Here is a 26778-nt window from a genome sequence, read left to right on the forward strand (position 1 = left end):
CTCTCTCTCTTAAAACAAAACAAAAACAGAGGTGGGTAGACATAGGAAGTAATCATAAATTGCAAATCATATTTTGTTATTAACAATAAAAACTACCTTCTTATGTACCACATAATGTGCTCAGTACTGTGGAAACAATAGTCCATTTAATATTTTCAAGAGGCAGGGGTAATATTTAAAATATCTAACAATTCTGGGGCGCCTGGGTGGCTCAGTCAGTTAAGCGTCTGCCTTCGGCTCAGGTCATGATCCTGGAGTCCTGGGATCGAGCCCCGCATCGGGCTCCCGGCTCGGCGGGGAGTCTGCTTCTGCCTCCGCCCCTTGCCCTGCTTGTGCTCTCTCTCTCTCACTCTCACTCTCAAATAAATAAATAAAATCTTAAGAAAAAATAAAATAAAATATCTAACAACTCATAAGGCAGGGGCACCACCAGTCAGAAGATTAAAACCTGGATACATTACACCCCATGCCATTTGTTCAGGTGCTAGCTGTGAGGGTGACGTGGACACAGGACCCCTCAGGCAGAGCTATCCCATGTGCCCCCAGCCGATAGGCCTGAATATGAGACTAGATAATACATGACTCATTATTATTCCCATTTTTCAGATGAGGAAGACTTGAGGCTAAAGGAAATTATTTCCCCATACCCACAAAACTGGGAAGCGTTGCAGCCAGAATTTGATTAACACTGTCTGACTTTTGAGTCTGCCTCTTAATCTCTTTCCATTTGAGCTATGATAATTGGACAAACATTCCTAGGATTAGAAGGAGGAGGAAATGTTCTTATCTGACTGATGGCTTTTGAGGGAGCTGCTGAGAAGCCAGGGTTCGTCTGGGACTTCAGTGGGAATCAGATTCAGCACACATTTATATCTGCGATGTAATTGATGGAAGATATGTAAGCACACTCACTTTCCACAGATTTAATCATTCAAAGCTTTGGGTGAGTCATGTATTCTTTTATTTATGCCTCTGACATGATTAAAAGAAGTTCCTTTTAGTACTTAATCCTGAATTAGATATTCCTAAACTCAGTTTCTCAATTTTCAAGGGACAATTAACTTGATACTTTGATTTAAGCTCCTTTAGTCTGTTAACCTCAATCTTTACAATATTTAAAAGTAGCTTCTCAGATGCCCAAATCTCTGAAAAAGCATTAGATATGAAAAAGAACTCTTTTATTAAATGCAAGGAGAATCCAGAATGTGGGGCCAGGGAGAGGGAATAAGCAAGGAGGTGTCAGTCTGAGAGATGAAACTGATTCACCTTTGACTCCCTGCTCTGCTTGAGACATGGCTGTCCACAGACCCTGCCTGTGCCTTGGTCACCACATTCTCCTTGTCCAATCTCTGACTTCGTCATGCCCTAGCCTGCTGACAGGCCTCAGCACCACAATGCTCTCGTGTGGGTGAACGTTTTTTCTGCTTTCCACCTGTTCCCTTTGCCTTTTGCCATTCTCAGCATTGTTAGGGTCTGCTGTGCTCTTGGGGCTGTGGGATGAGAGCCTCTAAGGGCACTAAGCAAATCCCTGAAGACGCGGATGGTAGCACCATGTGTTACTGATGAGTTCTTCGGTATTTGTATTCCACCGGGAAGTGGTCAGGGCTCCTCCATCACCCAGAGGAGTTTAAGAGATTTGTGAGAGCTGGAATTAGGGGCCTTGCATAGTGATTAGCTTCCATCGGGATTCCACCTTACACTAAGACTTGAGCGCTGCCCACATGCAGGTTGGGGCCAGGTTGTCCCCCAGCCAACCAATGGCCATGTCAACCCCATCATGGCATTTCCCACTGATTTTTGCTCCCCAGCTCCATCACCTAGTCAATTTCTCTGGTAGTTGCTACCTCTAGCTGAGTCTTCCCCCCAGCTTTATGACACATACGCTGATGTCGCAGTCTTCCCGGCAACAAAGCCCAAGGAAGGACTCTCCATCCAGCCAATGCATACTGAGATGGCATTAAAGGTGTATTTGTGGAAATCAGTTAACAAAAGGAAGAAAAAATTGGTATAGAATTTATTTGGCAGAAAAAGTGAAGGCATAGCTTACAAATATCAAAAGCATGCTCAGTAAATTTGTTAATGCCCAAAGTTATATCTTATTTTATCTTTGTATTTTCAGATTAATTCATAGCGTCTAGTATATAGATATCATTCAACAATCGCATGCTGAATTAAACTGATAATATTTGTGCAAATCTGTATACGCAAGAGAAAATGCCAGCAGAGCAAGAAAAACTAGAGTCTGCGGAGAGATAATAGGAATTTGGCAGTAAAAGGGTATTAATTAAATATGCATGAAAGAATCAACAAGACACAGATAAGAAACTCACAGAGTAGCGAGTGAAATCAGTTAGAATCAGAATTTCTATATATTTAGACATGCATGATTTTACCCACCCTTCTCCTTCACCGCACTCAGTATCTCAGGCAGGAGTGGAGAAAGAATATGGCTATGGGAACATGAATCAGAACAAAAAATAGGGATGTCATAGTATCTTGAAAATGGGTTATCCTCAATATGCAGGTACGTCTTCTGGGTAGTTCCATATGGATTTTTTGTTACACCTCATAATAAACATTCCCAAACCCTAAATTTTCTTCTCTTCCTTGTCTGAACTGACTTTCTCAGTCAACAGAACCACCACTTTTGCAGCTGCTATGGACCACACATAGAGAAGCATGACTGCATTTGATTTTCACAGTAGTCACGTTAAGTAGGAAATCATTAGCCCATTTCACAGATAAGGCAATTGAAGTTTATGGAGGTTTCAGATATACAGTTTCATCACTGGCCTCCAAGCCGATGCTATTAACTGCTGTGTTAACAATTGCTTTTCTCTTGTAAAAGCAATTTGTTTGTACCTCTAACTTAGTGTGCATTTGATTTTGCTTGCTTTGTTTATTATTTGTACTTCTCACTCCTTTATTGCAAGCTCCTTGAAGATTAAAAAAGGGCTGCATCCTTATTATTTTTGACAATCCTTAGCAATGAGGACTAGAACGGGATGATTTGTACATATTAAGTGCAATAATTACTGGTGAATGAACAAGAAGCTGTATTTTTATAAACACTATAGTAGACTTCTTCACTTGTCAGCAGCTAAAACCCAAACTTGTCTAAACTTGTCAGATTCCTTTCTCAATAAAATAGAACTGGTAAATAAAATTTAGCTAGTGACTAGTTCTTGGTCCATTCATTTTCTCAAAAGCAAAGATCAGAGAGGTTGTTGCTTGTCTAATGATGCAGTGAAATCTAATGGACAAAATAAGCAGGATCTGTAGTCCCACAATTTTTCTCATTGCCTGTCACAATCCAGGGCTCCAGGGAATTTCTGATAATCACAACTTTGTTATTATTAAAGACCCCATTGTTTCCAAATTGTCAGCTAGTGAAAGAATAGGGTTCTGAGACATACAGCATCTTTAATTGGAGCAGCTCTATTTTATCTGCTCTAAGTATTATACTGCCAAGTTGCTTAAATAAATTATTTCACAAGTCGGTATGTTTTATTTATTTTTTATTTTTTTAGAGATTTTATTTATTTGACAGAGAGAGACAGCGAGAGAGAGAACACAAGCAGGGGGAGTGGGAGAGAGAGAAGCAGGCTTCCCGCAGAGCAGGGAGCCCGCTGCGGGGTTCGATCCCAGGGGGAGAGATCATGACCTGAGCTGAAGGCAGACAATTAACGACTGAGCCACCCAGGCGCCCCACAAGTCAGTATGTTTTAAAAGCCTTGCTATAGGAAGTTTGGTTCACCATTCCTGAGGAGACGACTACTGTAACCAGCCACTTTGAATTATCATGTGCTCAAAGATATATTTTCCTCTGTCCCAAAGCTAAAAGTAGGCTCCCTAGCTCCTTTCTGCAGCCCTACAACATGATTGTGATCATCCATTTCTGACACCTGTAATCCTAAGAGGAGATATCATATACATGTATATATGCATATGTGTATGTTGTGTGTGTGTGTGCAATAGATATTTGTGTCTGCATTTAAAAGGAATTGATGCAAAAAAATGTTGGTTCCATATAGTGTAATTATCCGACTCCTAGTGCCGTGACTCAAATCTGTTCTGGAGAATCCCACAACGTTACAGTTCTACCTTGAGAAATGGGGAGGGGCTTGGACCACTCTGAGATCCTGGAGATCGTAGCCAATAAGTACCAATTTGGGAAAAATAAGAATTCTTGTTCTGATGCTTTTAAAGATTCACTGGATGTTGAGTAGACTCACAGTAGCTGCTTTGTGGAGTTGCAACCATCCATATGCCACTATTGATCTATTAATTGCATTACTTTTCAACATCTCAAATCTGTCAGCTCTTAACCTAAATCCTAGTCATTTTTAGGTAGCATGTAAAATCCATATTAGACCACTGATGGGTTGTTTATTAGTGTCATGCCTAGTATATAATACCTACTGGGCTTAGCTGAAAATGCACCGTGGCTTTGGATACAATTCATTATACATTGCACACGGGAGCCTGGCCTTTCTAGATCACACAAGCACTTTCAGTCCTAATCAGTTTGGTTATATGAGATTGTAGTATATGACGTAAACTATGAAAACTGCTTTGGTTTCTAAAAACAGGACATTTTAGTCGTGCAAATACCCATAAATCAGGCCCCATGTCAGTATCTTAGCAATTACATTAATTGAATATTGACCTTTAAAGTAAATCCTTTTAGTGATTCTAGTCATCTCATTTATAGGAGTTCTTCCTGATGTAGTTTTATCTTTAGTTGAAAGAAATGTTACCTTAAAATATTATCATTATTTTTACAAGTATTGCTTTCTACATTTACGAAGCTAATTCCCTCTTTTAGTTAATTTCATTTTGAAAATATGGAAGCCTCTTCTTCATTAGCCTGTTACTTATGCGTCACTTTTTACTGGTGTGTTCTTTGCAGGGTTTTGTTTGTATTACTGTTGGGAAGACAGTGCTGTGCCTGTAGTTTAAGCTGTCCTGTTCTGCTTCTATGTAACTGATTCCTTCTTTAGGGCAACATTATATTTAAACAGTGATGGGTAAGTAACATCATAAAGAATGTTACTTTGAGGTGTGAGGAATGTCAGTTAAGGCCTCTTCTGTATAAAATGAGTAGAGCAAAGAGGTAACATATGTTTTGAGAATAAAAAGAATGTGAGAAATTTATAAGAATAACATAAAAATGTTATTTTTGACTGAATTTTTATAACCTTGAATATTTCTGCATTTAACAAAATGTGTACTATTGCAAGGCTCTAAAGATTTAAAGCCTTTGAGTATTACCTAGCTCCCCATTTAAACCAAAACATCCTTGAAAGCACTGTTAAAGCTACTATAGGCCAGCTCTGTGGGTATAATTCTTCCACTAATTAGGCTTCACCTTTGTATCACTTTCTTCATATGTGATCTGTATCGATTGCTAGAGATAATCTCCAATTTCCATGTCCATTTCCAGTTTAGAAATGCCCGATGTCGGGTAAAATACATGAACACTCTTTGGAAAAATATTTCAATTTCTGAATATCTCCTTAAATAAATCTCTTTCTTTAGTTGTTTCAAGCCTTTCCACTCAAATTGTCTCGCTTTTCATCCCCAAGGACATCGTGTTATCACCTGTCATATTAATTTTCTCTGTAGGCTCTTGCAATTACTCCTTTGCAATTTCCCTGTTGGCATAAAACAATTCATCTGTTTATTTGTCATTTTTTCTACCTCTGTTCTTGATCCACAGTTTGTTTTTGTTTCTCCTTTCCGTATATAGGCCAACTCCAGTGATTTTGATTCCTGCCAAAATTAGTTACTTCTGTGAGTTACTTGCCTGAAACTCCCTTCATTTATATTATAAAAAGTAATAGCATTTGGAAGGCAAAAAAAGTCATTTCAGAAAGTGCAAAGGATTTTAGAACAAAGAACAGGACAAACACTTTCAAGACCTAAAAGCTCGGCTTTGCCGTGGGCACGGATTCAGGTTAATCACTGAACATTGACTTTCAACACTAAACACCCAGTTTCCATATAACTTCTACCATTTATTTCTGATTAGATGTATATTACTTTAATTATTTGAAATAAAAATCTCCTCGGTCATAGTCAAAGAAATGGACACTAAATGATGCTAAAGAGGATAGTGATGTGAATGTGGAAAGAACAGCCCTTCTGTTGCCTGCCCTTCAGTTCCTAAAGACGTCAGAGGCATTTACTGACCTCAGTCTTAGTGAGGTGGTTCTTGAATATTGGTTTATGTGGTAAGTAAGAGAGAAACAACAAGAGAGATTTGTTTTTTATCCTCTGAGCTCACCTGACTCTGAGGTGACACATTGCTATTATAGCAGATTCTGTTAATTCATTTGATTTGTCACATATTTTTGGTGGCACTTTCTCATAAATTTGACAGAGTAAAGCAAAGCACAGGCATTTAAATCAAGTGCTATTAGAAAATACACAAATGTAAGACAGATTCCAGTCTTAAGGAATGCTCATATAGAAGCACAAAACGTCACTATAAAAAGTGATCAAGAGGGGCTCCTGGGTGGCTCAGATGGTTAAGCATCTGCCTTCAGCTCGGGCCGTGATCCCAGGGTCCTGGGATTGCGTCCCATGTCCGGCTCCTGGCTCAGCGGGAAGACTGCTTCTCCCTCTGCCTCTCCCCCTGCTCGTGCTCTCTCTCTCTCTGTATCTCTGTGTCTCGAATGAATAAATAAAATCTTAAAAAAAAAAAGTGATCAAGAAATAGCATCAGCAAAATGACAGGGTATACAGCTCCAAGTGCCTGCCCCGCATCAGAAACATCAAAAAACAAAAACAAACCCAGAAATTGTCAGAACCAACTTTGCCAGAGCTCTGGAAAATAATCAGAGGTTTACAGCAACCCAAAGACTGTTGTATCCAGAAAAAAAGGCATCTTGAAGATGTTAGGGAAACTTTGTGGTATTTTTCACCTGCCTTTGCCCCACACCCTCTCCCTGTCCTGTAAGCTGACTTGTAGTCAGCAGCTTGTGTTCCTGCTGTGGGACTGTGAAATCTTAGTCCCTGACTACAAAGGGAGGAGAACAACCCTCATTTGCAAATTATCAGCTGGGGTCAATTCAAGTCCAAAAGCAGGAAAAAGTCAATGCCCCAGTTCAAAGGCATTCAATCAGGAGAAATGCGCTCTTACTGGGAAGAGGGTTCTTCTTTTCCTTCAAGTTAGGCCTTCAACTCCACATTAGGGAAGACGGGCTGCTTTACTTACTATATGATTTAAATGTTAAGCTCATCCAAAGTCACCTCACAGCAATACCCAGAAAAATGCTTGATAAATATCTGGAGAAACTATGGACCAACCAAGCTGACACATAAAAACCAACACAATGCTCATAAACAAATACAAGAGCCTTAATGAACCTTATAGGATAAATCCAAAAAGACATATGCTAAGACACATTACAACCAGACTGTTGAGAATCTAAGGCAAAGATCTTCGAAGCAGCGGCAAAAGCTATTTACTCATCACATATGAGGGATCTTCAATAAGATTTTAAGTAGATTTTTCAGAGAAACCTTGGAGACCAGAACGTAGTGGGAGGATATATTTAAAGAGATAAAATTTAAAAATACATATTGACTGAGAATTCTATATCCAACAAAACTGTTGTTCAAAGGTGAAAGAGAAATGAAGACATTCCCAAATGGACAAAGCTGAGGCAGTTCATTACCGTTAGACCTGCCGTATAAGAAATACTAGTGGGAGTCTTTCCTGTTAAAACCAAAGGTCACAAGACAGTAAATCAAAGCCATACAGAAAGATGAAATTCTCTAGTAAAAGTAAATATGTGGACAAACATAAAAACCTACATCATTGTAATTTTGGTATGAAACTCCACTCTTTTATTATTTTGTGGGATTTAAAAGACAAAAAATATAAAAAATAATTATAAATCTATGTTTATGAATACACAGTGTATACAGATATAATATTTATCATCAATAACATTAAGTGGAGGGAGTGGAGTTTTAAGGAGTAGTCATTTTTAATGCATTTCTGTATGCATTTGAAGTTAATTTATTTTACATTTAAAATAAATTGTTATAACTTTCAGATGTTTTATGTAAGCCCCAGGGTAACCACAAAGAAAATATCTATGCAACATGCATAAAAGAAAATAACAAAGGATCAAACCATGTCACTACAAAAAAAATAAATAAATAACTAAATGTAATGGAAGACAGTAAGGAAGTAAATTGATAGGCAAAAAAGTTATAAGATAAACAGATAATAGAAAACAAAATGGTAATAGTAAATTTTTTCCCTCTCAGTAGTTACTTCAAATATAATGCATTTAACTTCTCAATCAAAAGACAGAGATTAGAAGAATGGATTAAAAAAACCAGGATTCAACCTTGTACTGTCTACAAGAGACTAACGTTAGATCTAGACATACAATTAGGCTGAATGTCAAACGTGCGAAATTACATTCTATGCAAATATTTACCAAAGAACAGTAGCAGTAGTGCAGTAGCTATACTAATATCAGACAGAGAAGATTTTAAGTAAAAACAGTTCTAAGAAACAGAGGAGTAAATTATATAATGTAGAAGTGTCAACATCAGGGGCACCTGGGTGCATCAGTAGGTTAAGCAGCTGCCTTTGGCTCAGGTCATGATCTCAGGGTCCTGGGATTGAGCCTGGCATGGGGCTCCCTGCAGGGAGCCCACTTCTCCCTCTCCCTCTGCCCTTCCCCACGACTCGTGTTCTCTCCCACTTGCTCTGCTCTCTCTCTCAAATAAATAAATAAAATATCTTAAAAAAATGCCATTGAAGATGCAACATGCCAAAATTATGGGATTCAGTGAAAGCATTGCTAGCAGGGCCATTTATAGCTGTAAATGCTTATATTGAAAAAAAAAAGGCTCTCAAACTGAAAACCCAAATTTACAACTTAATGAACCAGCAATAAAAGAATAAACTAAATTGAAATCCAGAAGAAGAAAATTATAACAATTAGAACAGAGATAAATAAAATTAAGAATTTTTTTAAAAGCAGAGAAAATCTATAAAACCAAGAGTAGGTTCTTGGAAAAGATCAACAAATTTGACAAACCATTAGGTAGATTGATTAAGAAAAAAAGAGAGGAGACTCAAATAGCTAACATTAGAAATGAAGAGGGGGACATTGCTACCAATGTTTATTTTATAGAAATAAAAAGAATTATAAGACATTATGTTTACATCAAAAATTGGATCTCCTAGAAGAAATTAAAATCCTAGAAACACACAATTTACTAATTGAATTATGAATAAAAATAAATAACAAATTTATAACTAGAAAGGAAATTTAATCAGTGATCAAACCCTCTCAAAAAAGGAAACCTCAGGACTGGTGAATTAAAAAATATATATATATTTAAAGAAGAATTAACACCAATCTTTTTTAAACTCTTCCAAAAATTACATAGGCGGTAATATTTCTGAACTCTAAGATGTCAGAGCCATGGTTAAATATTTTTGTTTTCTGATCCTTATATCATCTGTAATAGTTGCAAGCAATAAACATGTTCCAGATATTTTATGCACAGTATAAATTTATTAAGTGACTATAGAGTCAAAGCAACTAATATTTATTTGGTACCTAATATGTGTCAATGAAACCCTACAAGATGGGAATTACCATCCTTACTTTACCAATGAGAAAGTGAAAGATGGAAAGATTAAATAATGTGCAAAAATATCACATACGTGTACAAATGATAAATACTTAAATCAGGCTCCGCTAGTCCCAAACCTGTGCTCTTCGGCTAGTGATACTCACATTTGAAGCTTTGTCAGAATTCTTTGGAGGACATGAGAATTTACTGGTTGCTTCTCTCTCACTCTTTCCCCCTCACCTCCAACTCCCAAAGTTACTGATTCAGTAGGTCTGAAGTCAGACTGAGAGGTTACATTTCCATCAAGTTCCCAGGTGATGCTGATGCTGCTAGTCTAGGGAAGCTTGAGAACATTTGCTCTTGAGAACTATGCCAGGAGAACCAGATAGCCAGGCTCAGGGCTTATGAAGCTGCTTCGGTGACCCAAATCACAAGTAGAATCCCATGGGGACTTCAGTAACCACCACCAGTCCTACCACCACATCAAGGGCTGGAATGAGCATGTGCTTCACACACACCTGCCGTTCCTTTCCACACTCCCGATGTTCTCCTGAGGTGCCACTTTTCCTGAAACAGCACTGCCTGGACAGAACATTTTTGTGTGTGTGGTTCCCACCTCTTTGCATCCCACAATCCCCATCCCTGGTCCAAGATGGGTTCATGAGATTGGGTGGAACGTGGGGTCCCATTCCCTTGTCCTTGTTCATAAAAAGTTGCTCAAAGCTTATCTCTGTCACTTTCAGAATCTTTAGTCGATTGTGGGTTGATGGGTTGTTTTGATCAACAAGGTTTATAAGGCATGGGTTTCAGACATTAAGCTTGCAAGAGAATGACAAACATCCACTACAATTCTCTTACCTACTAAGTGGTAAACAGAATACAATTTTAATCATTTTAAAAATCTTCATAGTTGGGGCCCCTGCATCGCTCAGTCATTAGGCGTCTGCCTTCAGCTCAGGTCATGATCCCAGGGTCCTGGGATCGAGCCTGGCATCCGGCTCCCTGCTCAGCAGGAAGCCTGCTTCTCCCTCTCCCTCTGCTTGCTGCTCCCCCTGCTTGTGCTCACTCTGTCTGTCAAATAAATAAATAAATAAAATGTTTTAAAATAAAAAACAAAAAATAAATAAAAATCTTCACAGAGCAAAAATGGTGTGCCAAAACCATAAGGCACTGTAAATACAATGTTCATAGGGAAATGACCCGGCCTTTTTTATCCCTACTCCTGGGAAAAGTAAGGAATGTGGTTATATGATTGATTCAAGGTCACATGTGTAGCAAGATTTGAGCAGAGACCAGGCTTCGGGTTCTAATCACCATAAATTCTAGATTCCCTGAAGTTGCTTTTCTCACTGTGTGCCTGCTTACCTTTTTTATAGTGGAGGCACTTACATTAACTCTATTTCAATCATTTCTGGAAACCAATATCTACTCTCAAGCATTTCAGAAGGAATGACTCTGTATAGCTGTGTAGTATTTATGACTATTTGATTACATGGAACAGAATCCAACTCTGCCTAACATAAGGGAACATTTTATTGGAAGGAAATGGATAGTTGATGAAATCCAATCCAGGCTTACAGAAAACAGGAACCAGGAGAACCCTAAAGTAAAGTCTTTTAGGGGCACCATTGTCAGAATCAAATTTTCTGACTACTGTTTTTGGAGGTACAATACTTTCACCTTGCTAAGATTCAAATCTTGAAGTGATTCCCATCATCTTGTCAGGCCCCTAGACAGAACAGAACCAGCCCTAGTTCAGGCGTCAGACCTGGGAGACAGAGGGGTGTTTTCAAAGGCAGATTTGAATGCTGTTACCCAAAGAGGATGCATGGCAGGCAGGAAGAACATAAAGTTTGCTCTTTCCCTAACCTTCTTCTGTTCTGTATTACTGGATATAATGAATGTCCTCAATCAAACAAAAGATCAATATATTAAACTTAAAAATATTCCTGCGTGATAGCTATCTGCTCATCATTTTCTCTCTTATGTTTGCTTTCTCTGGAAAGATGTGTTCGGATGGGAACGGCCATGGTAAGCTTCTCATGAATAAAGTATTTCAAAAACTAAGATGTTTACAACACATTTGCTACAATTCTAAAGTCCTTTAGAAGAAAAAGAATGAATAAAATTCCAGTTTCTATAGTCACAGTGTATTTATCATTATTTTATGAGTAGTTTATCCCACACCTTTAGCTTCTAATTTTTTTTTGCCTCTTTTTTTACTAATAGAATTGTATTACTTTGTTTTGAACTAACATTTTATGGCAGTAGTTAAACACTTTCATTCTAATTAGACAATAAAATGGTGCACATAAAAATTGTTAGGCAAAATATTTAACCAAATAACAAAAATGTTTAACAAAATTATATCCCATTATAGTCCTATTCTAAAACCTGAAAGTACCTATCACTGATAATGCAGTTATTATTTTGGGATTCAAAAGGAAATTTTTCTAGAGGGTTTATCTTTATTCATTAATATTCCTATTTTATATATCCCTGAGTCCAAAATAGCAGAAAAAACTATTAAAAATTTGCTTTAAAGCAATGCTTCCATATGAGATAATCACTTCTCTTTATGCTAAAGACATAAATGTTTTAGAGCCATCACGAAATCTGTCAGGGGTACAGGGACACAGTAAGTGGCATACTGAGCTGCATATGGACCAAATGGTACATTTCCTAGTATTTATTTTTAAATATTTAATGTAATATGTTTATTTTCCAGGTGGATTTGTATAGACTATCAATTAAGAGTTGTTTGTTCCTATTATTTAAGCTCAAATAAGAATAAACTAGATAAAATACTTGGTGCATGGTGTATAAAAAAAAAAACAAACCTGAGGAAAAACAAAATACCTTGACCATTTATTATTCACATAACATTTGAAATCATCTGTATGGAGACTTTTTTTCAAATATAGCATACTCACTTGACTTTTTTCACTATCATTAAAGTTTTCTTTTGGCTAAGAAAACACCGAAGTACAAATATACCAATAAAGTCTAACCTTAGAACCCTCACATCTTAGAAACAAAGATTTCTTTAAAGTAAATATTTAGGGGCACCTGGGTGGTTCAGTCATTAAGCGTCTGCCTTCGGCTCAGGTCATGATCCCGGGGTCCTGGGATCGAGCCCCGCATTGGGCTCCCTGCTCGGGGGGAAGCCTGCTTCTCCCTCTCCCACTCCCCCTGCTTGTGTTCCCTCCCCCGCTGTGTCTCTCTCTGTCAAATAAATAAATAAACTCTTTAAAAAAAATAACGTAAATATTTACCATAACGTTTGTCCATATAACCTTGGCCTTGACTAAGCTGGACTTAGAGAGAAAATTAGAGGAACTTCAACTGCAGGCACTAATTGAACAATAAAGGATGTCCCCAAGGAATGCAGTTTAGATAATGGTGTTGAATCAGGAAAAAGAAACCTACCTCTATTGATATGGGGTGGTATCTTCAGCCAAGAGGTTCTGTCTAGGGAGAGGATTTACAGGAGTCCAGGATGGTGGTTGTTCTGAGCTCAGCAGTGTCTTGGTAGAAGAACCCACATGTGTATATATATGTCTGTGTGTCTGCTTGCATGTGTTTGAGAGGGTCAACAGAGATTGACACCTCGGTTAAAACAGAATCCCAGCCTTTATCCCAAGGGGAGGGACAAACATGAACCCCTCAAAATCAAGAGAATAGGTCATCCTGCTAATCCTGCTCCTTGGTCTTGGGAAGTCTATTTTGAGGTCAGGAGCCTGAGCTGAAGCTCAGTCGCAACAACATGGAGATTAAAAATTACCTCATGAAAGTTTTAGGAGCTCACCTTGCCTATTTCTGACCTAGGGCAATAGAGTAATTCCCAAATTTCAACTTCTAGACAAGATCTTACAACATAGTGCTATTTATTTTCTCAATGACTCAGAATATAGTTTGTCATGAATCCATATAGATGGAGATTCTCGCAGCTAAAAAGTGTGAGGTCAGAAAGGGCTGATAAAATACAGGGAGTAAATTGATGTACTCTATTAGCTATGCATTAGATTTGGAGATTTATAGGAAAAAGTGAAAGCAACAGTTGCATGTGCCTTCTCACCAAATCCATTATCTCCCCACGATTATTTTCCTCCCATTGCGTGTGATTAATGGTTACACCACGTAGTAACTCATCTAAGTTGGAGACCTGGATGACCTAGTGGACTTCCATTTCTTCTGATTCTTCAAATCCAGCTGACCCCTAAATCTTGTGAACTCTACTCCCTTCAGACCTCAAAAATTTGTCTGCTCTTTTTTTTTTTTTCCCCATTTCTTTGTCAAAAACTCAGCCCATGCTGTCATTGGAGGGTCATCTCTGCACTCAGGGACATGAGTCTCACCTATGTCTGATATGCATAGCATTTAGATGAAACTTTGGGCTTCAGAGTTGATGCTGGAATAAGTTAAGATGTTTGGGATGGAATGAATGTATTTACATGTGAGAAGGACATGAATTGGGGTGAGCAGGGGTGGAACCCTATAGATTGAATTGTGTCCCTCGCAAAATTCATATGTCCAAGCCCAACCCCCATGTGACTGTATTTGGAAATAGGGCTTATCAGGAAGTAACTAAGGTTAAATGAGGTCATAAGGGTGAAACTAATTTGGGGCGCCTGGGTGGCGCAGTCGTTGGGCGTCTGCCTTCGGCTCGGGTCATGGCCCCAGGGTCCTGGGATCGAGACCCACGTCGGGCTCTCTGCTCAGCGGGGAGTCTGCTTCTCCCTCTCCCACTCCCCCTGCTTGTGTTCCTCTCTCTCCGTGTCTCTCTGTCAAATCAATGAAAATCTTTAAAAAAAAAGGTGAAACTGATTTAATAGTATTAGCGTCCTTGTAAGAAGAGGTGCCAAGTGCTTGCTCTGTGCACAGTGAGAAGGCAGCCACCTGTAAGCGAATAGGCGAGGCCTCGGAGAGAACCCTGGTCTTAGACTCCTAGCCTCCAGAACCATGAGAAAGCACCAGTCTCCTGTTGAAGCTGTCCAGCCTCTGGTATTTTGTTATGTCAGCCTGACCTGATTAATACACATATTGGAGGACATCCATTTCCTATGTCCCTGTCCTTACCTATTACCACAGTCCTGCATTAATAATATTCTTCAGCATATTAAATTGCTCAGAGATCTTCAAATGAGGTGTTTTGTTTTGTTTTGACAACTTTGTGTTTTGATACTACTCTTTTCCTTCTGGAAAGAGTCTTTTTTACTTTGCTTTCCTAATAAATGTTAGTCCATTAAGACTAAGCTAGAAATTCTTTCCCCAGAATAAAGCCATTTGGCACTGAGTAATGTATAGAATTGTCGAATCACTATATTGTACACTTGAAACTAAGGTAACACAGTGTGTTAACTATACTGGAATTAAAATTAAAGAATACAAATTAAAAAAAAATGGGATTTTTATTTACAGGCCTCTAGAGTGTGAGCTAGTTGGTGCAGTGTGCTTCGGAATTGAACAGACCTATGTTCTCATTCTAACTCCATAACTGATTACCCCTACCATTGTCCAGAGTTAGATTTATTATCCATGCATTTGCTTTACCGCCACACCCCACTTTACCTTATTCTCAATAAACAAATAAACAAGGAAAGAGATTGTTCCAGTAAACTGACCAAGAGCAGAGCTTCCTCAGAGAGGAAGCCCCGTGCAGGTGAGGGGTTTACACCCTTCCGGATTGGATGCGGATCAAGGAGGCATAGCGTTTCCCCTTAACTCGTCACCCTGGAGAAGGAGCACTTCTGCAAGAGGGAGGGCAGACTGGTGGGATAGCCCAGGGTCACGAACACAGCTATAACCCCAGGCCTTTAATGCCGAGCAAAAAGAGTAAGTGGGCACATTCCCGGGTAACAGGTGAGAGAGGCCGCTAGCTTATGGACCCCGCTAAAACCCAACCAACCCCCTTCCAAACCTCAATGATGTGCTGGTCAGACAGAGAGGGACAAAGCAAATGAATCATCCCAGGCTGGCTGCAACCCTGAGGCCTAGGGAAGTCATATAGCAACCGCACCGACACCTTTGAGGTCCAACGTAAGAAGGCCTCATGAACTTCTGCTTGAATCTTGGTCTTCCTCTGTGAGATCAGAAATGTGGTTCTAAGACATGGAGGGTAGGCCCCACAGAAATGCAGAACTATCCCCTCAGGGGGCCACTCACACCTTGTCTTGGAGACAGTGGAATTCAACAGATTTGTCTCAATGGCGTGTTTTCACAACAAGCATTTCTGGGGGAAAGTCTCCCCCTGGATTTCTGCCGTGTGCGCATAGATGTGTCCTTGAAGGGCTGGTTTCAAGGATGTCTTGCATCCCTCCTCCCTGGCATGGGGCCCTTTCCAGGACAGAAAATGTTGGATTTTATGATCTGAGACTCTTATGCTTTGGGCAAAAAGACTGTAACAGGCTTGGCTTCAAGGTTAAATATTTAATGAACAAAATGTATCTGCTTTTAAGGGTGATAGAGCAATTTATCCATGAAGTCCGCAGGGCTGGAGGTAGGTGACATGCATCTGGATTTGTGTCGGTAATTAGTGGTCCACGCTAGTCACATATTAACAGCTGGCTACTGTAGGCATAGACTGTTCCTTGATATATAGGGATTTTTGAGAGTTTATTTAGATGTGCTTTCCCAGGCGCTCCCTTCCCCATTTCAATTTGTATCTCTAGGTCTCATGATATATATTCATTTATTAAATGACCAAGTCACTGTTATACATTTCAGAGTGCAAAGAAGCCAAGGGATGGGATACAAAAATTTTAGCATAAACAATCTTCTGCTAAAAAAATTTAAAGTTTATTTGATGTGACAGATAGGACAAACTGCCCACACACTGCGTCCCTCCCACAGCACCATCATCCTTTACCTTATAAGAAACATGCACGGAGAGGGGCCTGGGTGGCTCAGTTGGTTAAGTGTCTGACTTAGGCTTAGGTCATGACCCCAGGGTCCTGGGATCGAGCCCTGCATCGGGCTCCCCGCTCAGCGGGGAGTCTGCTTCTCCCTCTCCCTCTGCCTGCCGCTCTGCCTACTTGTGCTCTCTCTATCTCTCTGTCAAATAAATGGATTAAAAAAAATCTTAAAAAAAAAAATGAAAGAAACATGCACGGAAACCAGGATTAACTTAAACCAGCCCTCCTGCCAGGGAGTTCTTGAGGCCTGCAGCTAACCCGCCCTGGTCCATCGGTCTTAAGGAGAAGTTTACTGATGAGGTTCTAGGAGAGATTTTCTTCCTTAATAAAGACTTATTCTAAAACATGTGGCTCTTTGTCCTGGGTGCCTGTGTGTGCTGGGAACTGCCAAAGCTCTCTGTCCAAGAGGAAGACACCCCCAAATCAGAAAGGCAGAGCAGGGGAATGGGGAGCAATCGGCTCATGAGTTCATCATCCCTGGGAGGCCCCACTCCTGGGTTTCAGGATATGTGAGTCTAAGAACTCCTCTCATCGCCCTTTTGGAACTGGGGTTTCTGGCCCTCATATGATGCGGACTTGTCTTTTGTGAGAAACGAGGAAATTGGGCATGAACGGGTAACTCTATTTGCACATTTGCCTAATTTCACTGATAATGCTTAGGTTGCGACACTGTCTCAGTGAAGAGAGAGAAGGTACTCCATTATAAATTTCTCAGTCATAGCTTCATATTACACTCACACCCACATAATCTTGTAAAAGTGATCACATGCAATGCTTTGCTAATTAATGTTAAGAGTAGTAATAGGTTGAATTGTGCATGTGAGTGTGTGTGTGTGTGTGTGTATAAATCAAAAGGGGCAGAAATATTTATTTTCACAAGAGGAACGACTGTAAGTAAAAAGGGGACATTGTGCAGAAAAATAATGCTTAGCATACAGGAGAAAATGTCTTTCAACCCCAGGGATGAACAGAAGGCTTTCACAGAAACATTTATATAGCAACGCTTCACATGGAAGTTTAAGATTTTTAAAAGTAGCTTTTGTTGTAAAATGATTTTTTTTAAAGATTTTTTTAATTAATTTATTTGAGAGAGAGAATGAGAGATAGAGAGCATGAGAGGGAAGAGGGTCAGAGGGAGAAGCAGACTCCCCGCTGAGCAGGGAGCCCGATGTGGGACTCAATCCCGGGACTCCAGGATCATGAGCTGAGCCGAAGGCAGTCGCTTAACCAACTGAGCCACCCAGGCGTCCGTAAAATGATTCTTGATACCTGAGATACTACTTCATTCTCCAGAGACTCATCATTTTCTTTCATTAACTCTTTCAACTTGAAATATTTGTTTTATTTTAATTCTTTCTGTTCCTTGAATGTTTTAAAATATTTTATCATTTTTTCTTTCCATCAAATGCAATGAGTCCCTTCATATTTAGGATCTGTTCTTTTGAAAACTTTCTCTTTTTTTTTTTTCTTTTTCTTTTTTCCCCTTCTCTGAGTTACATATCAGAGACACAACAATACCTACCTGCAAAACTCCAGTGTGAGATTTTCATATATGGGCATGAGAGTTCTTCAATATCCCTTTTTCCATTTGCTGTTTGTATTGCTCAGTGTAGGAGAGGGGGTCACATTTCACTCTGCTTTCTGGCCTTCTTTGAAATTTATTTAAAATGGAAATGATAAGATTTTCAGATTCTGATTCAATGCAGTTGTAATAGCAATACAAGGCAAATTATTTTTCGTCTTTCCAGTGATTTCTGCATGATGTGTTATGTTTTCAAAAATTATGAAATATTCTTATCAAATCCATCTTTGATTTTTGAGAATCACTTGAGATCAGTTTGTCTGTGACTAAGTGTGGAATGCCCCACCAAGGCATTTTTGTTCCTGTTGCTTTTTGAAACTTTATTATATTTAATCCAAATAACTGATAAAATAATTTGCCTATATTTTATAAGGTTTATTAACTCTCATTCACTTCCAAATGTCATTCCATACATTATTTCATTCATTTTACAATATCTCATGATTTAGGGGTGCCTGGGTGGTTCAATCATTAAGCATTTGCCTTCAGCTCAGGTCATGATCCCAGGGTCCCGGGATCGAGCCCCACATCCAGCTCCCTGCTCTGCGGGAAGCCTGCTTCTCCCTCTCCCACTCCTCCTGCTTGTGTTCCTGCTCTTGCTGTGTCTCTCTCTGTCAAATAAATAAATAACATCTTTAAAAAAAAATCTCGTGATTTAAATATTATTAAATACACCATTACTGTCCTTTGAGTCTCAAACCTACACATCATCAGTTAATTTTACGTTGTTTTGAATTGTTTTCCTATTATTAATAGGAGAGGGGCCAAATGTACTGGGGGAGCTGTGCCGGCAACTGTGGGCAAGGGGTGTTCACTGGGGGCTTGTGATCAGGAAGCAGTGTTTAAAAGTACAAGGATCTGGGGTGCCTGGGTGGCTCAGTCGTTAAGCGTCTGCCTTGGGCTCAGGTCATGATCCCAGGGTCCTGGGATCGAGGCCTGCATCGGGCTCCCTGCTCGCTGGGGAGCCAGCTTCTCCCTCTGCCCCTCCCCCTGCTCATACTCTCTCTCTGACAAATAAATAAAATTAAAAAAAAATAAAAGTACAAAGATTTATTTTACAGAAATGCAAATGAGGGCACAGCCACTTAAATAAATATATTTGCAAGATTGTCTATAATAGAAAATAATAGATGAGTAACTAAAATGCACCGTTCCAGAAAGAAGGAAAGTAGAATGAGCCCATATGAGGGAATATTATGCAACTCTAATCAGAATGAGAGAGAACTATAGGTATTATCTTAGAAACACCACGATATATTGTTGAACAGCAGTAGCAATAAAAAGATCTGAAAATTCTCTTCCTCTCTCTTCTGTCTACCTTTCTCTCTCTCTCTGTTGTTTTGTGTAAACACACACACGAATAGCACATACACATATTTATGATCTCAGTGTAAAAAACAGCGCCAAGAAACAAAAAAACAAAATGATTTAGAAGGCCTTAAGGTGGTCAAAAGTACAAACTTCCAGTTAAAAGATAACTAAGTCATACGGTTGTCATGTACAGCACAGGGGCCGATAGTTAACACAAACTGTATGTTTGAAAGGTGTTAAGAGGGATGCCTGGGTGGCTCAGTTGGTTAAGCGTCTGCCTTCGGCCCAGGGTCCTGGGATGGAGTCCCTCATCCGGCTCCTTGCTCAGCCAGGAGCCTGCTTCTCCCTCTGCGTCAGATGCCCCCAATCGCTTGTGTGCTCTCTCTCTCTCTCAAATAAATAAATTAGATCTTAAAAAAAAAAAAAAAGAAAGTTGGTAAGAGAGTAAATCTTAAAAGTTCTCATTATAAGAAAAAAAATAATTTGAACCTGTGAATGGTGACGAATGTTAACTAAATGTATCATGGCAATCATTTTATAATATATACAAACATCAAATCATTATGTTGTAAAATTAAATGCAATGTTATATGTCAATTATATCTCAGTTTGAAAAATAAGATTAAAAAATGTAAGTGCAATTAAGCTAAATGAAAAAGCACACCTGAGAAAAAATAAGATAAACTAGACAATTTTCTGAAGATAGATTACCATATGTTAGACAATGAAATCTCAACCTCTTGCAGGTTCTTTTCTTTCTTTGTTTTTGTTTGTTTGTTTGTTTTTAATAAGAAATTCTCATTCTCAGATGCACATTATAAAGACTGCAACCAAATTTGCAGGCATAAGTGCACCAAAGTCTTATGTATAATACTAACAAAAGTTTGTGTTTGTTTGTTTATTTATTTATTATTGATTGATTGATTTTGTAAAAAGAACAGATGAAAGTTCATTTAGGAGCATTTCTACTGGCAAAATTTACTATATTAATAGTAGTATAATTAATGGGCACTAATATTTCATTAAAGAAAATTTATATTTAAATAATTGGCTTAAGATTACTCTATCAAATCGCTTCACAACATCAGCAGCAGGCGTTTAAGTGAGGAAGAGGCAAAAATAATGTGTTACCCTTAATCTCAAGGACTTATGGTCTGTACTATTCTAATGAATACTGTAAAATAATGCTTGCTATAATAATTAAAAAAAAACTCCCTTGGCTTAGTGTTATTAATAAAACAAAGAGGAGGTTTACTTGGCTTAAAATTATAATTGATTTGATCTTTCAAGCAGTTTGCGCAAATGGATCCACTGGGCATTTTGTTTGGTTATTGTCATTTATCTATTTATCTACTCCACAATTCTAGAATATTTATTATGGGCCAGGCACCACACTAAATGCTGAAGATTTAGAGCAAACGAGTGATCCTAGGGCTCATTCCTATGGGTGGGCTGCGCCTGCAGTCTTTGTAATGAGTGGGGGTGGCAATGGGGCTGCATGCAACAATATTAGCCTGATTTGTCTTCTCTCCATCTCAGAATCACAGGGTCAACCCTAGGTCTGAAAGATGCTCAGCTGTTGAAAAGAAAAAAAAGAGGGCCTGACAAAATGTCCGTGCTTCTGTGCAGAGGAGGGAGAGTAGGCTTTTCAAGTTCTTCTTTTTATACTGATACAATGCATTGTTTGATTCTTTAGAGGAGGCTGCATTTCTATATCATAGAACATAATACCACCAGCAAATACTTATGAGAATTCTGAGGGAGGGAGTTTATTTTATTTTTTTAAAGATTTTATTTTTATTTGACTCAGAGAGAAAGAGAGCACAAGCAGGCTGAGCTGCAGGCAGAGGGAGAGGGAGAAGCAGTCTCCTTGCTGGGCAGGGAACTCAATGTGGGGCTCGAGCCCAGGACCTGGGATCATGACCTGAGCCGAAGGCAGAGGCTTAACGATTGAGCCACCCAGGCGCCCCATGAGGGAGGGAGTTTAAATCCAAATGAGCCAGAGGAAGAGGCAGAATGCAGATGGGAGGCATCCTAAGTGGAGCTGGATCACCAGAGTCTAGAAATGGAGCACAGAATGGAAGCCACAGGCAACAGTGGAAACTTCTTCATGGGGTGGAGCATGACCTCTGTTTGGGTTTTTGTTTGTTTGTTTTGCATTTTGTTTAATCTCATACAGAACTGTATCACTCTTTAAGAATGGATAGACTATAATTGCTTAAAAGTTTAAAAAGATATATACAAATGTAGGCTATCAATTTTCTAAACTGAATGAATACCCTATCATTACTTGATCAAAAACTTTATATAAAACAAATTCAAAAGTCCTTGACATTCAAACATTTTCATACTGGAATTTTTTTCTTTCTTTTTTTTTTTTTTTTTACTACATAAGGGCAGTATCTTGAAAATCTTTGGTATAGTAATTCATAATTTTTGCTGAGGGATCACTTTGAATAATGGACACTTAAGTCTTAGGGTTCAGAGGTGGTCCTACACCAGTTGCCAAGCCCTAGCTAAGTTCTCTGACCAGAATCTCTGTTATGGACTGAAGCTTTGTCCCCTGGCACTCCCACCCTCCACAAACTGCATATATTGAAGTACCAACTTCAAGTGTGGTTATTTTTGGTGTAAGGAAGAAATTAAGGTTGAATGAGGCCAAAGGTGGGGCCCTGATCCAATAGGATTAGAGTCCTTATGGGAAGAGATACTGAGTGTCCTGCCCGGCTTGTGAGAGTACACAGCAAGGAACTGCCTTATGAAGACAGAGCAGGGAGATGGCCATTGGAAGCCAGGAAGAGGGGTCTCACCAGAACCGAAGCTGCCGGAACCCTGTCTGATCTTGGACTCTCACCCTCCAGAACCATGAGAAATAAGTTTCTCTGGTGTAAGCCACCCGGTCCATGCATTTTGTTATAGCAGCCCAGATAATCTTAGACACAGTGATGTTTGTGTCACAAAGAGTAAAAATCAACAATTTATTTTTCCCCAATATTACAGTACAGAGTTTCAAAAGATTCTCAATCTATCTTCAAAAATCATTCGCTTTAGCTCCCCCACTTCAGGGAAAAATAAGGATTCCAAGAGCTTATAATTAAAATATCTTCATTTTAATAATCATTATCACTTCCCCAAAACAGTTGTAGAAGATTCATTTCAGTTAAAATTAAGGATTTGGAGCATTAAAAGAAATTGAAACTATTACAGTGCTTAAGGAAACATTTATTATTCAAAAGAAAAGTAGCCTAAATCCATAAAAGGTTTAAAATAAAACAACATTGTTTAAGTATAGTCTTTTTTTTTTTAAGATTTTATCTATTTATTTGACAGAGAGAGACACAGCGAGAGAGGGAACACAAGCAGGGGGAGTGAGAGAGAGAGAGAAGCACGCTTCCTGCTGAGCACGGAGCCCGATGTGGGGCTCGATCCCAGGACCGGGAATCATGACCTGAGCCGAAGGCAGACGCTTAACGACTGAGCCACCCAGGCGCCCCAAGTTTAAGTATAGTTTTGAAGTAATGTTCATGATCTGTAGAAGTCAGTCAAGAGAATATTGTATGGCAATAACTGGACCCACCTGTGCTCTCTTACAGAATCTTCTTTGAGAAATGGGGGGGGGGGGGTGGGTGGGATGAATTTCAATGGCATCCAACAAAAAAGCTTCATTGTAATTTTTTTTTTTTTAGAACTCTGTTTAGAGTCTTTTTTCGTCTTGAAAATAGAATTCAAGAAACATAACTCTATAAAAGAATCTCCTCTTGGGGCGCCTGGGTGTCTCAGTTGGTTAAGCGTCTGCCTTCAGCTCAGGTCATGATCCCAGGGTCCTGGGATCGAGTCCTGCATCGGGCTCCCTGCTCGGCGGGAAGCCTGCTTCTCCCTCTCCCACTCCCCCTGCTTGTGTTCCCTCTCTCGCTGGGTCTCTCTCTGTCAAATAAATAAATAAAATCTTTAAAAAAAAGAATCTCCTCTTCTCTGTCTTCTAGTTCACACAAGCTGTGGACCTATTCTTAGGCAAAGACACTGCTGGATTTTCTTCATTGTTTTTTGGAGGAAAAACATATTTTCTGATTTTCAGTAGAGGGGAGAAGGAGACCTTGGTGATAACCTCTAGGTAAAGACGAGGTAACTAGTGAGGTGTCTGGTGGTGGGGTGGCAGGGTTTTTTTTGTTTGGAACATTCCATCTCTCTCTGTTTGCTTGTTTGTTTGTTTGTCTGTTTTCATGAAGGCAGATCTCTCTCGTTTCCCTAAAACCTGTGCTGGGGACACTGAGATGAGACCATATCCTGGACAACACAGCAACATCTCAATATATGTGTGTCTCAGAGAGTCTAAACACCACATTTCATAAACTGGAGGAAGTGAAGTATCTAAAGTGATTTGCTAAAATCCAATCATTGCCTTGCAGATTGTGGGATTTTCCAAGCAAAGCAGCCAGTGCTGGTCTTGAATAGGATATACCTAAGTGATTTCTCATGCTTTTGAGATAGAATGGTTCAGTTATTTCATTAGGAAGGTTTCTAGGGATTTATTGGCATGCTGCAAAATGGACATTATGGACAAGTATTGTCGAATATACTGATTTACTCATTAGCATTTGAATTTCTCCTAATTAAATTTCTTTTTAATCTCTATGTATCTGTTCCTGATTTATGCATTTTTGCCTTTTCTTTTTTTTTTAAGATTTATTTATTTATTTTGAGAGAGTGAGAATGAGAGAGAGAGAGAGAGCACATGAGAAGGGGGAGGGCCAGAGGGAGAAGCAGGCTCCTCGCTGAGCGGGAAGCCTGATGCAGGACTCGATCCTGGGACTCCAGGATCATGACCTGAGCCGAAGGCAGTCGCTTAACCAACTGAGCCACCCAGGCGCCCTGCATTTTTGCCTTTTCAACCCTTCAGTACAGAGACGTCTGAGTCTTTTTAAAAGATATTTTTAAAGGGTTATAGGTCATCCGTAGGATCCTGTAGGGTCCTGTAGAGAGCTTCTTGATAAATGCCACTCTTCAGGGCTCCACTGATCACGCCTAATATCCCATGTGCAGTCTTTTTAATGGACACATTTTCTTTTCTTTTCTTTTCTAAGATTCTATTTATTTTGTTTGTCAGAGAGAGAGTACAAGCAGGGGGAGCGGCAGGCAGAGGGAGAAGCAGGCTCCCTGCTGAGCAAGGAGCCCAATGTGGGGCTTCATCACCGGATCCTGGGATCATGACCTGAGCAGAAGGCAGACACTTAACTGACTGAGTCACCCAAGCGTCCCTAGTGGATACATTTTCATGCTCATTTAGATCAAGGCTTGGAGGTTGGGCTCCTGCGTGATTGGCTGGTGAGATTTTTGAATGTATTTGTAGTGTTTTTAGGGCCAGTAGAAGTCATCGGAATCACTTCCCAAAGTACTTGATTCATAGACACTCCTTTCAGACTTGTTGTTGCTTTCTTCTTTTTTAGAATACCTGCTCATTTTATTTTGCCTGAGAAGAGTGAGATGAACGTCCAATGTCAAATTGAAATTGTTAGCAATACTTGAACTGACATATCTTTCCATTTTTTTTAAATAGCGTTTTGTTTGGTTTGGTTTGGTTTAATTTTCACTTTTGCTCCCTTAATGCTTTGATATAGACTTCAATTTCCTTTCTCTATTAGCTTTTCCTTCTTCGTTTTCTTCGTTTTGCCTCTCTGTGCTTAGTTTTAGTTTGTTCAGAGTTAGACTCTAACATGACCTGATTGAGTAATCCTTCCTGTGAGGATTAGCTTTGGTGATTAGTCAATTTGGTCGTCATTCCATTGACAAACATCTGTTCTACATTTCCAAGAAGTATCTATGTCCTAGCAGATCTGCAAATCTAATTTTATCCAATTCAAAACATTCCTCTGCCTAATGATTGGTCTCCGAGTCACCCAATGTAGCATATTACATAGATTGGTAAAACCTTCCTTTAAACTGAGGTGGGCAGTTACATTTTTTCTTTGTTTTTTGTTTTTGTTTGTTTTTTATAGAGAGCTCATGCTGGGTGGTGAGGGTGTGCAGAGGGAGAGTGAGAGAGAGAATCCTAAGCAAGCTCCACGTCCAGCATGGAGCCCAGTGCAGGGCTTGACCCAATAAACCTGAGAACATGACTTAAGCTGAAATCAAGAGTCGGACACTTAACTGACTGAGCCACCCAGGCACCCTGGTCAGATACAGTTCTAAGTAAGACATCGTCATCAGTACACCTACCTTCACCTGAACTAGAAACTGCAAAATCGAATCTATCTTGAGGAATAGCAGATATTTGCTTTTCTATTGGGAATGATTCTCCCTGTCCTGGAAGGCCAGCTTCCTGAAGAGGAACTTAAAAATCCTTGACCAGTAAATCCCTAGCAGTACAATCACTACTGGAGTTTTCTCCAGAGGGATTCACTAAGCCCTTGGGTCTGAGAAGTTTATTCTGTCTACTACGAAGTAAGATTTTTTTCAAACATACATAGCTGACATGTACGAAGTAGTAACATTATTTTCTCATCTGTAAAAGGACATCCTGTTCTTCTCTCACTTTGGAATTTTCACTTTCCAAGACTAAAACCAATACTCTGTTGTTGTCCCTGTAATTTGTCAGCAGCTTAGAAGTGTTAGTGATAATTTGGTACAAAATAGGTAGGACAGACTTACATTTGCCAATGTCTGACTAGTTTTTATTTATTTTCTCTTTCATTTGTTTCTTTATGACTTCTGCACTGTACTGAAGGGACTTTTCAGGCACCTTTCTTCGGCCATCTTTTGCCTTTGACACCCCCTCAGCCACCATGGTGACCCTCCTCCTCACAATCCAAAGCTCTGTGAGGCTGCCTGACAGCCCTGGGCCCCCATGTCTGTGGCTCCATCTTCTTGCTGGAGACCTCCACGACCACATTGGAAATTGTTCTCTACATTCACTCATTGATTGCTTGGGAATCTATGGATGTCTAGATTTTGCTACAGTCTATCAGATTCCAGGAAAGGATGAAAATAAAAGTATTTTTTAAATTCAATTCATTTAAGTTAAAAAAAATTCATACATTTCTCCTACCTCCCATCTTGGCCTATGGCAAACAATAATCTGTTGTCTGTATCATGAGCTTGAGAAATATATATACATAATATATGTATATAAAATATCTATTAAATTTAGATATATTTAGATTCCACATATAAGAGAGATCACATGGTATCCATCTGGCTCTGCCTGACTGATTTTACTTAGCATAAAGCCCTCAAGGTCCATCCATGTTGCTTCTAAAAGTAAGAGTTCAATCTTTTTTAGTGGCTAAGTAGTATTCCACTGTGTGTGTGTGTGTGTGTGTGTGTGTGTGTGTGTGTGTGTGTGTGTGTGTATACCAGTTT

General features: G+C 39.3%; 1 pseudogene; it reads right to left on the minus strand.

Moving 5' to 3' along the window:
• LOC113911129 overlaps positions 1-26172 on the minus strand; it is a 55073-nt pseudogene extending 28901 nt beyond the window's left edge.
• Positions 26173-26778: the final 606 nt, after the last annotated feature.

This window comes from Zalophus californianus, chromosome 12 (genome assembly GCF_009762305.2).
Source record: "Zalophus californianus isolate mZalCal1 chromosome 12, mZalCal1.pri.v2, whole genome shotgun sequence".
In the NCBI taxonomy this organism is placed as follows: domain Eukaryota; kingdom Metazoa; phylum Chordata; class Mammalia; order Carnivora; family Otariidae; genus Zalophus; species Zalophus californianus.